Below are 12,354 nucleotides of genomic sequence, written 5' to 3'. Positions count from 1 at the left end.
GGAAGTGGGGATGAGGAGGGTATGGTGGAAGAAGGGAGGGGGGCCCTTTCTTTCCTCCCCCAATGACAAGGCTAAGAAACCATTTCTCAAGCATTTCCATTGACATGTGACAGTTGGCAAGCACTATTACTACCTTGGTTATTTATTTTGCATTCATGCAGTGATTTCCATGGAACATCACAGAAGACTACCTGACTTCTGGTCGGCCTATGGGTTTCTTTATTGGAATAATTTCTTTGCACACACAATGGGCTTAATTCTTTTCTTTCATACCAAGAAGGCTGTCAGCCCTGCTCATTACCATGGTTGACTTTTAAGCTAAGGAAGGAAACAATTTTGTCATGTGACTCATAAAGCAACCCTCAATAAAATTTTTATGTTTAACTTCAGAAGTGTTCTGAAGTGCAGCAAAATTACTGGAAAATATTTGTGAAAAAAAGCAAAAGTCAGCCTCTTTGTTTCATAGTCATGTTTTTACTTTTAGGCCTCTCTGAAGATATAACAAAGTGTTTTCTGTTTTTATTTTTTCCAAAATGGCTGTAACACCCTTCTGTCCTAGTGGTTGTCATGGCTGATTGCCCTGTCATCCCCAAGAGAAGGGCAAATATAAGAGAAGAAAAACGATGACCTATTGCAATGGCATCTAGGAATAAAAGGGGCATGAAGTCCATACTAGGTACATAAAATAATCTACTTACTAGGGAATAGAATTTTTAAAATGCACAAAATGCACGCAGTTTACTTCCGGACGCACATATATCATCAGCTTTGGGGATGCGCACATAATATCTGCTACCTTAGCTTCATTCAAAGTATTAAACGGAAACCCCTCAAAAATACACAAGCCCCTAAATCTGACTGGCTGTCTTGTGACTGACATGTAATTTCAAAAGATGTCATTTTCCTCTGTACTTCCTGTGCTCTTTGACAAACCTGTTTATCAAATGTATAGAACACCTTTGTTTATGATAGTTTATGATTAATCATTTACCAAGGACACGGGGCCCTTTGTACCGGGTATTGTCGAGCATTTGTTTGGACTGCGTTTGACCCTTTGTACCCAAGTGGTCTGTGTTGGAAACTTTTGACGACAATCTACTTGGTTGAATGTGCTTATGGTACTTACAGGAACCTCATGGCTCTGTGGCTAGACAGCAATTTTAGTCACAAAATCAAATTCACTGTCATCCCGAGAAAAAGAAGTTCATGCTGGGTTACTTGCAGCCATTCTCAAGCAAAATTTTAAATATTATTTTGAGAAATGGATGGCTATTTTGTGACCAAAGAGAGTTCCCTGAATTATATGCCTCTTTGCAAAAAAAGAAAAAAAAAGAAGTAAGCTGGCTTCACATCAGTACCCATCTTTGCTTTGTGTGTGATGATCAAAGTCCTCTCCAGGGACAAACACCTCAAGGGAGTGTACCCCCTACATCTGATTACTTAGTGACCAGAGGATCTGAACTCCCGAAGCAACAGCCAGGTCAAAAGGAGGAACCGTGTGTGTCACTGTCCCTTGCATAATCATTCACCGTTTAGACACCTCTTAGGTGAGTTTAAAAAAATAAAAAATCATTGCCGTCGAGTTGATTCCAACTCATAGCAACCCTATGGGACAGATTAGAACTGCCCCATAGGGTTTCCTAGGCTGTAATCTTTTACAGAAGCAGACTGCCTCATTTTCTCCTGTGGAGTGGCTGGTGGGTTCAAACTACCAACCTGTCAGTTAGCAGGCGAGTGCTTTAACCACAGAGCCACCAGGGCTCCTTCTTAGAAAAGTAACTGCTTTGATTTTAATCTCTTCTTATTCGTTCATTTAGTCAACAAACATTAATTGCAAGGCTGTTATGTAGAGCGCCCAGCAAAGATAAATCACGAACTCCAGGAATTTATAATCTAGCACCAGGCATAAACATGCATGCATTTAACTTCAAAACAGAGTAGTAAATGTACATGCCACAGGTCTGGTACGGGTAATTGTCTAAGAGTTCAGAGTATGGCTATCTACTGGTAATCTCGTGTTGATAGAGGATTTTACAGAATAAGTGGAATTCAGGCTGATGAATGGCTAGTAGGATTTTGATGGGAAGAAAATGCCAGAAAGAGGAAGATGAGGCTGTAAAGTCAGAGGAGCAAAAAAGGGTTTGGAGAATTTGGCTACAGAGGAGAGTACATGAATGGGGAACTGGAGATGTGACTAAGAGAGGTCATGGAAGGCTCTCATGTTATTACCAGTTACAGTAAGGAGCTGACGGGTTGGAGGGTGAAGGGTTATCAAGAAAAGTAGAATATCTGTGTAAACTCTTGAAGTAAGAGAGTTAGTGGACTGTATAATATTTTTCCATTTGTGAAATAGTGTGATATTGACCAAGATTATAACATTTTCATTTCCATTTTCTTTAACACAAAAGAATTTCTGTATGAGAAATCCAATGTTTTCACTTCCTACCTGATCTCAGAGTTTGGAAATCGCTGTAAATAAATCAATAAGGAATTTTCAAAACTTTAAAAAATCAATTGATCTGACCTGCCATTTTTGCCCTTCAAGGTTATGAACTCTGGCCTCATAAAGGAGAGCAGTAAATATAAATCAGGTCATTGTTTGCTGGTCATTTCAGAGGAAGTCCAAAGTTCATGTTCTTTAAAGAAGCAAATTATCAGAGTTTACTAACTATAAAACATGCCAATACAAAGATGACAGAAGACTGTTAATTTTTGCATTTTTGCAAAAATACTCCCCCAAAATAAATATTTTCTGAAATGACAAGTGACCCCAAAGAGCAAAGGAATCTCAGTCAACAAAGCATTTAAGAAGTATTCAGGAACATCATTCGCCTTGATTCTCTTCACCCCTGCAAACAATATATGTTTCAAAATTGAGTTTTCAGTTGGGAAATTTTAAAATACCAAAAATATAAATACAAATACACATATATATGTGAATGTGGATATCCGTAGGGACTATTGGCTTATCTGAGGATGTGAGGGAAAACGAATCATTGAAGACTTGGTTTCTAAGGTGAAAAGACCCATGCTGTCTCAATATTCCTTTAATTCCTGTAAAAGCATCCTACAGTTACATGATATAAATGAAAACTAGATTTCATTCCAAAATAATTACTTTTTAGTATAACTTTTCAGGAAACATAATTCTCTCTCTCTTTTTTTTTTTTTTTAGAGGACACTAACATGTTTTAGTGCCATTATTGTTCAAAGTTCTTAACATCACTGACTATGGAACTAGGAAATAAGAAAACCCTTTGGGATATACTTTGAATACAAAACTAATCCACAAACATTTTGGATCATTTAATTTCTTAGAAATGCTTCCAAATTCCAGTACTTGTATTGGAGGTGGAGGAAAAAGCTAGCTTTAGAAACTAGCTCCAGTATTCACTTTTATATATTCCATGTTTATCCATTCACGTAATTATTGCCTCATACACCCTTTCATGAAACATCTGTCAAGGAACTACTGCATTACAGCCTCTAGGATAAAACCATACTTATTTTATGCTGGTTCAAGATACCCCCACAAAAAGGGACAGGTATAAAATCACAACCCACTTAATCCTTCTTTCAACTAACACATGCTCTATGCCCTGGCAAATGCGAAGACAAAGAAGAAACGTTCCCTCTGAGAACTTGCTTGTCTGGTCTTATATCCAAACCAGAGCCTCATATTATGTAACCCTATAAGCTTCTGTGGAAACCCTGGTGGCATAGTGGTTAAGTGCTACGGCTGCTAACCAAAAGGTCGGCAGTTCGAATCCGCCAGGCGTTCCTTGGAAACTCGATGGGGCAGTTCTACTCTGTTCTCTAGGGTCGCTATGAGTTGGAATTGACTCGACGGCAGTGCGTTTGGTGGGTTATAAGCTTCTGTATTTATCATCGCCCAGAATGTGTTTGAAGAAGGCCATCTGTGAAAGTACTGCAAAAACACATCTATTATCATTCTGATTCATCTTATGTATGATTCCCTTGAGATGTTTGAAAACATAAAATTTCAACACATGTAAAAAAATAACTTCTTATTGCCTTGTTGTCTTTGTTTATCTCAAAAATGGTCTATTTCATCTTCTTTATGTTTGTATTATTTATATGTTATTTCATCTTACAATTCAAAACAACTAGTCAAACACTGATCATGTACAGGAATTATTTGGGACATTGAAATGAATAATTTAAAACTGTTAAAAAGATCCTTTATGACCAATTTATTCATATAATTCATATATCATAAAATTCACCTTTTTAAGGAGTACAACTTAGTGGTTTTTAGTATATTCACAATGTAGTGCAAACATCATACCGTCTTGTCATTACCACAAGATAAAGCCCATTAGCAGTAACTCTCCGTTTCCTCCCACCCCCTAAGCTTTGGCAACCACTAATCTTTCTTCTTGTACTATGAATTTGCCTGTTCTGAGCCCAAACTCAAACCTGCTGCTGTTGAGTCAAACACGACTCATAGCAACCCTAAAAGACAGAGTAGAACTGCCCCATTGGGTTTCCAAGGCTGTAGTCTTTACAGAAGCAGACTGCCACATCTATTTCCTGCAGAGCGACTAGTGGGTTCAAACCACCGACCTTTCAGTTAGCAGCCACCTGTCTAGCCACTGCACCACCTCAGGGCTCCACCTGTTCTGGACATTTTCTATAAGTGGAATAATACAATATGTGGCCTGTTGTTACTGGCTTCTTTCACTCAACGTAATGTTTTCAAGATTCATCTATGTTGCAGCACATACCAAGTATTCATTCCTTTTTTAATCAGTGAATAATATTCCCTTGGATTTCCCGGGTGATGCAACTGGTTTGCACTGGTCTACTAAATGAAAAGTGGCTCACACTTTTCAAGAAAGACCTTTCAATCTGCTTCCAAAAAACCTTACAGCCAAGAAAATCCTGTGGAGCAGTTCTACTCTGTAACACACGGGGTTGCCATGAGTCGGAATCGACACAACAGCAACTTTTTTTTTTTTGGTATGAATATACTAAATTTTGTTGATCCATTTACAGTTGATGGGCATTGTTATCGATTGAATTGTGTCCCCCCAAAATGTGTATCAACTTGGCCAGGCCATGATTCCCAGTATTATGTGATTGTTTACCTTTTTGTCATCTGATGTAATTTTCTTATGTGTTGTAAATCCTATCTTTATGATGTTAACGAGGTGGGATTAGGGACAGTTGTGTTAATGTGGCAGGACTCAATCTACAAGATTAGGCTGTATCTTAAGCCAATCTCTTTTGAGATATAAAAGAGAGAAGTGAGCAGAGAGAGAGGGGGACCCCATGCCACCAAGAAAGAAATGACAGCAAATAATTCAAGAAGATGGACGATATGAGAAGAATGTGGCATCAGGACTGATGGAAGACCCGTTAACAGCCTGTGATATGCAGATGATACAACCTTGCTTGCTGAAAGTGCAGAAAACTTGAAGCAATTATTGAGGAAGATCAAAGGCTACAGCCTTTAGTATGGATTACACTTCAACATAAAGAATACAAAAATCCTCACTACTGAACCAATAAGCAGCATCAGGATAAACAGAGAAAAGGTTGAAGTGGTCAAGAATTTCATTTTACTTGGATCCACAATCAACACCAATGGAAGCAGCAGTCAAGAAATCAAATGACGTATTGCATTGGGCCAATTTGCTGCAAAAGACCTCTTTCAAGTGTTAAAAAGCAAACATATCACTTTGAGGACTAAGGTGCCCCTGACCCAAGCCACAATATTTTCAATAGCCTCATATGCGTGTGAAAGCTGGACAATGAATAAGGAAGAATGAGTAAGAATTGATGCCTTTGAATTATGGTGTTGGCAAAGAATATTGGATATATCCTGGACTGCCAGAAAAAAGAACAATTCTGTCTTGGAAGCGAGGATAGCGAGATTTTGTCTTAGGTACTTTGTTTGGACAAGTTATCAGGAGGGACCAGTCCCTGGCGAAAGACATCATGTTTCGTAAAGTAGAGGGCCAGTGAAAAGGAGGAAGGCTCCAGAAGGGATGGATTGACACAGTGGTTGCAACGATGGGCTCAGACATAGGAACGATTGTGAGGATGGTGCAGGGCTGGGCGGTGTTTGGTTTTTTTGTACATAGGGTCGCTATGAGTCAGGACCAAGGCGGACGACACCTAACAGCAACAACCATAACATCCAACATTTAGAGGAACTGCCAAGCTGTTTTCCAGAGTGCCTGGACCATTTTATAACTCCACCAACAACGTATGAGTGTTCCAATTTTTTGCCATCCTCACCAAAAATATTTTCGTACTTACATGTAAATAATGTACCTTAATTTCTGAGAATCCAGTTCAAAGGATATGAGAGCACAGTATAAAAATCTTACTTGAGGGAGATGAGAAATGGTATCTTTTTTTTTTTTCATCCTGACAGCTACTCAAATCTCTGCACCACCCTGCGTACCAGGATGCTGGGAAGAAATCTCTTGCAGCCATTGCACGTGCTCAGTGTGGGCAGAGTTTTAAATTCCCTGTGGTGTGGAAGGTCGCACCATTTAGGGATCTTCATCGGACCTCTCTAAGGCAGATGAAGAGCATATTGTGGAAGGTTTGAGCAATTAAGGGATGTATGTTCTTTAGGGGTTATTTATGTGTTCTAATTGGAACTTTCGACTTTTCTTATGATTACCATGCCTCTTTTATGAAGCCTGTGCCCAGTCATCTGATAAAGTTTTTACAGTGTTAATGACCAAGTATTTCCCTTAGGCACATTCCTCAGGCAGAATTAAAATGCATAGCATGTTCCAAGATGATAGCCGGTCCCAACCAACTCAATGAGTCTTTAGGAATTCATGGTTTGAATAACATGTTCGATTTGCATGCCTTTTAAGTTTGAACAGATTGCTAGTGGCCTAGAAATACTTGAAATTGTATCAAAATGCTCATGTACAAATTTACAATGTGCTTTGTGGAGAGAAAGGAGACCAGGTGGCACAGTAGTTAAAGTGCTTGGCCGCTAACTGAAATGCCAGCTATTTGAACTCACCATAAAGATTACAGCCTTGGAAATTCTATGGGGCAATTTTACTCTGTCCTGTAGGATCGTTATGAGTTGAAATCGACTCAATAGTAGTGGGTTTAGTTTGATTTAAGAAGAGAGTTCAGCTTGACCTATTATGGAGGTAGTTGAAGTAAACAAAGGGCATGATTTTAGACATGAGTATGTGAATTAAGCCTAACCTTTTGAGATTAGGTAAAGAGTCCTAAGTAAATTATGTTAGGGTGCTTACATCACACATTGCAATTTGAGACTGTTAAGTTACACCTTAACGATTACAGCCAAGAAATCACTAAGGAGCAGTTCTAATCTGTAACGCATGGGGTTGCTATGAGTAGGGTGCTGAGTCTACTCCAGCTAACAACAAGTCAAACACACACACATAAGTTACTGGACTGCACCATCTATACACTCTTCCTCCCAAGGCACTTGGTGTCATAAAGTACCTAGAGGGCCCCGGTGTGTTTTAGTCCACAACATTGTTTACTAAATAAAGCATCTGTCTAAAATCACCAGATTATGTAGTCCTGAATATAATTTATTCTATTTTGTTTTTACCTTTTGTTCTCATGCTCTTCTGAATACTGAGTCATGGGTTGTTGCTGATGGATGAGGAGGGCTTCAGTCTATCTCGAGAGACCCTTAGGTTCTTCTGCTTTTAACTTCACGACATTGTTGTCATTCTCTGCCTTGTGGATCTGGCCACTATCTCTACATTAAACGTAAGAAACCTAGCAACGCACTTTCTTAGTAGATAAGGATACCGTAATCAAAACCACCACTCTGTTTAGTGATCAGAACCACCGTATTGACTCAAGTATATCTTAGAATTAGGGGAATCTTTACAGATTACTTCAGCTTACCAGGACACCTTCTAGGGAAAAAAAAAAAAACAGTTTTACCTGCTCTGTGAAGACTCTAGGTACAATTGTATGCCCTACTCACAACGCTGGTGGTGTAGTGGTTAAGAGCTACGTCTGCTAGCCAAAAGATCAGCAGTTCAAATTCACCAGGTGCTCCTTGGAAACCCTGTGGGGCAGTTCTACTCTGTCCTACAGGGTTGCTATGAATCGAAACCGACTCAACGGCAACGGGTTGTTTTTTTTTTTTCACTCCACCCTTACAGACGTCCATCATAGGATTACACCTCAGTGTTGCACTTATTTGTTTGCGTGTTTATCTCTCTCTACTGACAATAAACTTCCTGAGAAAGTGTCAGGTCTTGACCATCTTTGTATTTCTGAAAAAAAAAAAAAAATACCTATTGCCATCAAGTTGATTCTGACTCCTAGCAAACCTATAGGACAGAATAGAACTGCCCCATACAGTTTCCAAGGAGCAGCTGCTGAATTCGAACTGTGGGTCTTTTGGTTAGCAGCCTGAGCGCTTGACCACTGTGCCATCAGGGCTTTGTGCCCACCATATGGTAAGTATTTGATAAATGTGTAACTATCAATCACCATTATCTCCGAAGTTCCTTGCACAAGAAAGAATTCTGTTTAGACTTCCACCGTGAGGCCTCATCACTTCGTTTGTGTAGATGATCATATGCCCTTCATGAGGTTGATTAGAAGAATAAACGAATTATATATACACATGAACTTTATAAAGGAACCCTGGTGGTGCAATGGTAAGCACTCTTCTGCTAACCAAAAAGTTAGTTGTTCAAACCCGCTAGGGACTCCGCAGGAGAAAGGCCTGGTGAGGTGCTTCTGCAAAGATTTCGGCCTAGGAAGCCCTATGGAACTACTCTGTCCTATAGGGTCACTATGAGTAGGGATCAACTCAAGGCACACAACAACAATGGACTACGCATATGAATTATATATAATATGTATTACATATATTACGTAATTCACATGTATAATCCATTATCTATGTAGATCTATTTGTATCTATATATGTCTTCTTAGAATAGTGCTTGACATAGAAAGAGTGTTATACAAGTATTCATTATTAATTTTAGTTTAAAGAAACGATCTCTGTAGGTTAATGATGTTAAGTTTCAGTCAAATCGGGTTCCCTAATTTTATAAAAGTGTGAAAATTCAAACATATTTATCTTTACATATAAACTCAAATGACTTTAACGTAAGCTGAAAATGGAACTTATAAAAATAAATGATTAATTTAGTGATCAAAGTTAAAACAAACCCTAGTCACAAAGTCTGTAATTATTCTTTTGTTCTTCCTGGCTACGGACATTAGCAGACAGGAGAAGAGGGTTTGCTCCAGGAGATTCTGTGTGTGACTGTTTATGTGTTATTACATTATCTATTATCCAAGTGTTTGTCTTCGGCTGTCAAATTATAAGTTTCTTTACCGTTTGCTTTGTTCAGTTCTGAGGTGTATACCCTAGAGACTCTTCATAAATATCAACTGCATAAAACCAAAACCTGTTGCCATCAAGTCGATTCCAACTCATAACGACCCTATAAAATAACGTAGAACTGCCCTATAGGGTTTCCAAAGAGTGGCTGGTGGATTCAAACTGCCAGCCTTTTGATGAGCAGCCGAGCTCTTATCCACTGCGCTACCAAGACTCCAATTGAATGAATAATTGAAAAAAAAAAATAACTACCTTCTTTTTACCTTAAATTCCAGGCTTTACTAAGTTTTAACTTAGTAATCATATAATCACTTACGATTTACAAAGGAAAAAATACAATCAGCAGTGAACCACTTCTCATTTTACATTCCATCTTAAATTTGGTTTCAATCACAAATATTACAGGTTTGATATAATTTATGTATTTGACTTTCAACCATACTGAGAAAGGGATCTGAGCACAGCCCTCAATTTTCCTCTTTAAGAATTTCTAATTATACCTGTTAATTTAACCTTGTTTTATTTAAATTATCTTCACTTTTTTTTTTTTTTCACTTTACCTAATTCAGGTAACTGGCGAATATGTACGTGTAAAAAAAAGAATGTTGCATTCAGGGGAGATTCAGCTGAACGTAGATGAAAAAAATCCAGTTCAAAACTAGTAGGTGAAAAAACGGGCACATACTTATTTTTTCATTTTCAAAGTACCAACACTTAAGGGCAAAGTTAAATCACTATTTGCGGGGGCAGAAAGAAAACAGAAAGGCTGGTGGTGGTTGGAAGCCACGCTGCCTGCAGCCACACCAAATCCGCCCCAGGGCTGAATCCACACCCACCAACCTCCACTCAAGTGCCCTCTACTTCTCAGTAGACACTCCCTATATTTTTTCTATCTTGTTTGTCATCACAGTTTTGTGAGCCGAAACCAAGAGCTCTTATTCACACAAAAATGAATCCGAGCGTGGAAGGTTCTTTTGAGAAAAAGCAGATTCAAAACTTTCTAAATTCGTACGGAAATATAACACGCTCTCCAACTTTCTGTGTCGTAAGACAAATCAAATTTGGTATATAATAAGAATATTTATTATGTGGGGAAAAACTCAGAATAAATGCCTTTATAGTTTCTTTTCAAACGAAAGAAAACCTGAGTAAAAGGCAGTCGTTGCTGAGTTCCACACATGGACAGGGAAACGGGATTTTCATCTGGAGAGAAGTGATTTTTTTTACTTGCATAATTTGAAAATAACTGGGAAATGGAAATGTTTTTCATGCTTTTACCAGGCCCAAGCCCAAAACAAACTATGCTAACGAGAAAGTGCAGGGTTGTGGATAAATGGCTTGTCCTGTGGATGAAGTATTCTGAAGGAGAAGAAGCTTCTCGTATCATCTTTCTACAGGTTCTCAGGCAACCTGACAGCCTCCCCACAACTCCATCTTTGCACACTATTTATGTATTTCCATTTGCATGAGCCCCCTCTAAGGCTCTGCCTGGCTGATTTTTCAAGTTAATGATAGGGCACTTGGGGAAAGATTAATGTCAGGAATACAGAGGTTCAGCAAATTGTCGAAGAGTTTTACCATACAATTAATCTCTTTCTTTCCCGCATTACAGAAGAGCTCAGGATGAAAGCAGGGAAGCCGTAATAATGCAGGTATCACAGGTATGTAAGAGCTGGGGGGATCAGCTATAAAAATGAAATGAAGATGGCTCTTTGCTCTAAAAAGGATATATAAATCAATCCCGGTTCCCCGTGCCATCCTTCTTTGCCAAAATGATTGTAGTACCTCGGTACTGTTTCCCATTCAGCTGTCATCGTTCGGAGGAGCGCCCTCTAAGCAGGATTGTGGGAAACTGTTGAGATAGCATCTCAGTTAAGCCAACTGCCAAGCTCTCAACTTCATACACGTCCCTAATATCATCTCTTTATTTCCAGCTTTATCCCCTTTTGGCTGCAGACAATTCCTCTGCAACAACGTCTTACCTGAATCAAGAACCCCTTCCCTCCTAGGCAAGGTTGTGAAGCAGGCAAAGGTGCTATTCCAAATGCTTAACTGGTGTGGCACAGCAATGGATCAGCCAGAAAGGATGCCTGTCGCAGCCGAATCCCAGCCGTGCATTAACCCCTTAGTTGCTGGAGCTTGGGGCTCCAGAGAGCCTGGGGATGGAGAGGGGAGGCTGGGGCAGTGAGGGGGAGTGGCAGGAAGGGGTGTGGTGCAGTGCCTTGTGTTTCCATACTTTATCGGCCTTGGAGCTCGTCAGCACTTGCTATAGGTTCTCTCGCCCTCTCAGGAACCCACTGCCCCTTTCCTTTGCAGCCACGTGCTGCCTCTTAGGAGCTCCTGAGTGGAGCAAATGGTTAAGCGCTTGTCTGGTACTGGAAAGGCTGGTGGTTTGAATCCATCCAGAGGCTCCTCACAAGAAAGACCTGGCAAACTACTTTCAAAAGATCACAGTCATTGAGAACCCTACAGATCAGTTCTATTCTGATAGACATGGGATCTCCAAGAGTCAGAATCGATTCCATGGCAAATTTTTTTTTTTTTTTTTTTTTTTTAGTGCCTTTTAACTACACATGTCCTGGGTCAACCATTTTAGGCTCCTCACCCAGTAACCCAGTGCCGCACCTCAGTAAACCATTAATCCGTGCTCTGGAATGTACATGGCAGATATTGGTGATTGCATCCAGGTCCAAGGGACCTGGAACTTCCTCACTCACTGGATCTCCTGAACAAGAAAGGCAGCCTGTTATCAGGCCACAAATCTTTTCTACAGTGAGCTGGGTGACTGTCCTACACCCCTGAAGTGGGGACCGGGGCTGTGGGCTGTAGCCTGGAGAAGCACCTCATTAGGATCTTCAGAGCCAATTATGGGTTTTTCTTTTTTGAGAAGACATGTTTCCTCTCACTCCAGATACATAGTACATCTGGCAGAGAAGTTTAAAGTTTAGAGGCTCAGCCACCTTATTCCCAAGATTCTGAAAGGAACAGAGGAAGGA

At 39.7% G+C, this 12,354-nt stretch overlaps 1 long non-coding RNA gene across 1 annotated transcript in view; it reads right to left on the bottom strand.

Annotated features, from left to right (window-relative positions):
- The window catches only part of LOC135228587 (uncharacterized), a 54,906-nt gene extending 43,524 nt beyond the window's left edge, over positions 1-11,382 (bottom strand). Inside the window, exon 1 of the long non-coding RNA XR_010319176.1 lies at positions 11,341-11,382. This is a non-coding gene — a long non-coding RNA (uncharacterized LOC135228587). The remainder of the gene's footprint in view (positions 1-11,340) is intronic.
- Between the last annotated feature and the right edge of the window lie 972 nt (positions 11,383-12,354).

This window comes from Loxodonta africana, chromosome 23 (genome assembly GCF_030014295.1).
Source record: "Loxodonta africana isolate mLoxAfr1 chromosome 23, mLoxAfr1.hap2, whole genome shotgun sequence".
NCBI classification, from domain to species: domain Eukaryota; kingdom Metazoa; phylum Chordata; class Mammalia; order Proboscidea; family Elephantidae; genus Loxodonta; species Loxodonta africana.
This window is presented reverse-complemented; position numbering and strand designations above follow the sequence as displayed.